We start from the raw sequence: 3,624 nt of genomic DNA, 5'->3' as shown, positions 1-3,624 counted from the left end.
GCGAGAAAGATTATTCAGTCTTTCTAAACCTAGTCGATCACCGGCAGTGCCGTGCGGCCGGCCTCGATGAATGATAAAAGAAAAGGTACATTTCTCGATGATATAGCAGCAGGAATGAAAAGCCGCACGTGTTATAAAGCGTGAAACGCGAATACGAGCTGCCGTATACTGTGGTATGGTAAGTGCCTTCGCGTACTTTAGAACAAAGCAGCTGTCGTCTGAGCTGTTTCATCGGCAAGCCCACCGCCTAACATAAAGCGCTGCGCATCTGTACGGGTTTCGGTTATCGCTCAGGAGAGACATTCGAAACCTCACAGCAACCACTGAATGGGGCGAGATCTTTGTTTGCGCGCTACGTCGTGTCTGTCCCAAGATCGTTTTTCAACACTATTTAGCGCCTTCAACGCAAGAACTGTGTACGCGGCTCGTATACCCACAGATTGTTTGAAGGCGCCTTGCTGTGCAGCCGAGGTCGATTCCCTTTTTCTTTTTAGTCTCTATTGAAAGGCGCTGAGTTCAGCTGCGTACTCGATCAGTTAAATGGTGTTCAATAAAAAAAGCTATTCCACTGGCTTGAAGGAAATTTTACCGATTCGATTCTAGGTTATCTGTGAGCATCCGCTAGATCACTGTTCAAAAATTTGACCCACTGAACACGCCTCATCACTTTATTTTGCGTTAAAATTCTCTAAGCGTTACTGCAACTGGAGCTCTTTGACGGGAGTCCTTGATTGCCATGATACAGGTCTGTTTGGTCATATGAGTGATTTGTCTAATACTTTACTGTGAGAACGCGCCCAGGCCGGGCTTCTGGTTGGGACTTATTATTACATAATTATAAGGATATAATCAATTATATTGGCTAAATAGGCCACTAAACTGACTACCAAGGCTAACTATGTATTTCCAGGGCAGCTACGACTAGCATGTCTTATGATGGTATCGTGAGATATAGTATGTAATCATAATCAAACACCATACGTAATTTTTTCATTCAGTGTGCCATCGCCACAAAGCTCTTTGTGCCGCTCAGATTGGACATAGTTACTGTACCTTTTTAAAGTCACATTCCATCACCAAACGCGCGTTTATTTTTTTCCTGCCCCATTGTTGTCTTGACATACTTGGTGGATAAAAAAAAAAAAAAAAAGCAATCGTTATTGTCCCTCCCACGGTCAAGAAACCTCTTTTTCCGCCTGTACTTTGCAATCTGGCGTGTATTGGACCCCAAAAACCCACCGAAAGAAATGATGTCTTCATTAATATTCTGCCAATTAGTACACAGGCTACATATCAAGAGGAACTCTGTTAGACATAACAAAAATGACACACAAGCAGAAACACAGGAGTCATAAACTGTTTACTGTCCTCGCAACAATCCCTTTTTATTTTTATACAACGTGTACATATTGTGATATCTGTCCTGTATTCAAAGTCCCGTTTACCCGCGAATGTCACATGTCAACTGACTGCGTCTGGTAGAAACATGTCTTTGTGACTATTTTGCTCCAGTGGAGAGGCTCAACTGAATTTAAGGTTGATATAAAGCTGTTTGTCTTTTTTGCAGGCCCCCGAGGGTTACAGAGCATCGGGCTTCAGCTGATCCTCATGCGAGAAAGAAACGACTATGAGCTACGCAGAAAAGCTCAAGAAATTGAAAAACAAAAAGTTGAACATGACGCACGGCGTCTCACTCTGAAGGAGCGCAGGTTGGACTTTGAGGAAAGAAAGCATGAGCTTGAAGTGAGACGTTATAGCAGAGAACATGAGAAGCTGCCAGAGAACGTACAGAGGACGTTCAACGAACAGACTCAAGAATGTTTGTATTTATTCGGCGCAAACCGTGCATGACATGAATACCGAGAAAACAGTCCTGGTTAAATGTTATACATCTTGTCCTTGAATAAAACACATTTCAGAAAGATGTATGAATGGTAAAACTACCGAGCGCCAATGTAAGTTTCAAGATCTGGTGGATCAAGACCAAAGTAATGGGATACCTGGTCACCATACAAACATGTATGACAGTTTGCCAAAAGCGCTAAAGCTTTATAGATATGCAGCACGTTTTGGCGGTACAGCTTTTGGTTTTTCCTAAAGTCAACAAAGGCAAACAGCCCTGCAATTTTTCCGAATCCCCACTCCATGGATTGCATTACACTGCTCATTGCTCATAGCGTTGTTGAACGTGCACTGTTCCGATGTGAGGGACACACCACCATATGGCTTGAGCAAAAAATGTCGCAGTGGGTACGCAGAATAATCATAAATGCAGAAGTTACGCCCTTGAACGAGCCTTTCTAGCTTCGAATATACGTTGCTAATCTCGAAGTTACCTGAAAGTAGAACTAAATTATAAGTGATCAGCAACCGTTTCGAAGCAGCTATTATGGAAGGAGAAAACAATGTGCAACATCGCATTATTGCACTAAACACTCTTCCTTGATTTTAGCTGTTCGTTATTACTCACTATCGTCATGCTTGCTGCCCGGGCATGATCCACCCAACTGGCAAACGATTCAATTCGGGTGCATTATGGATTGGTACTTCAAGGCATGAAACTGCTTGTGGCTACTAAAGTAAAGTTACTGATTCCTTAATGGCCGGCATATTGCCCTTGCTGTATCGTAGATGAAACCCCGGCAGTGTGTCATCGGGGCGGGGCCCCTTTGCGTGAACAGCCTGAAAATTTTAGGTTAAAGAATATTTTTTTCTACAACCTTGACATTGATTCTGCTGTAATTGCAACTTACCTGCGAGAATTTCTCCAGCGTGTCGAGGTTGAGCCAAGAATGGTTGTTTACATTGTCGAGCAAGTGAAACACCGCTCGTCAATGTGGCGCAGCACTTCGTTCGTCAGTGATGATATCGTTGAACTGTGCCGCACGAAGAGATCTTCAGGATCACACAGCCAGTTCGGATATGCCAGCCGTCCGTCGAAGAGTAATGCAGAGGGCTTCATTTCCGCGAACCGCAACCCTTTGCGCAGTTACGACCTTATCGGGTATGCACAAGGCCCGCTGAAGTCTACGTATATGCTCCTGCTCGAAATGAAAATACGCCCTAAAGACGCCATCGTCCATAGCATCAATGTTCAAAAGTCCGCGCACTGAAAGCGGCTCATATCGTGTCTCGCCAAATATTTCCAGGCACAGCACATCTTCAATTTCGGTCCAGGTCAGTTGCGACAGCAGCAGCGGGTCCTGTAGTGTGCTCTTCGGCATGATGCAAACAGCAGTAGCAGCCGCAAATTCGCGAATTCGCGCAAAAACAGCTGACTTGTTTTGTTTCGGCTTTACTTCACTAGCACTGGCGAACATATTACGTTTAACAGACTGCTCTTTTGTGCATCTAAAACACGGCACTTATTACCAAATATATAACTAAAACACAGAAACTATCTTTACTAAACAATTTCGGCGCATTATTAGCAGGTTTAATTGATATTCTTTTCATTCTAACTCGAACTGGGACCGATAGTAGAGCAGCAGCGCAAGCGACTCTACTCCGCTCGAGAAGACGGGCGATCCGCTCGGCTAAAACTCACCTCGCGCGTATCTCCGATGGTGTATCCGCTCGCCCACTCCGCCCCGCTGGCCGCAAAAACGCTAAGCTAAAGCTATC

The 3,624-nt window shown here is 44.4% G+C and overlaps 1 pseudogene; it reads right to left on the bottom strand.

Annotated features, from left to right (window-relative positions):
• Positions 1-1,940: 1,940 nt before the first annotated feature.
• On the bottom strand, positions 1,941-3,224 carry LOC146172398 (uncharacterized; annotated as a pseudogene).
• Between the last annotated feature and the right edge of the window lie 400 nt (positions 3,225-3,624).

This window comes from Amblyomma maculatum, unplaced genomic scaffold, assembly GCF_055883805.1.
Source record: "Amblyomma maculatum isolate TAMU_Amacu unplaced genomic scaffold, ASM5588380v1 scaffold_13, whole genome shotgun sequence".
Lineage (NCBI taxonomy): Eukaryota > Metazoa > Arthropoda > Arachnida > Ixodida > Ixodidae > Amblyomma > Amblyomma maculatum.
Note: the sequence above shows the minus strand (reverse complement) of the source record. Positions and strands in the feature narration are given on the sequence as shown.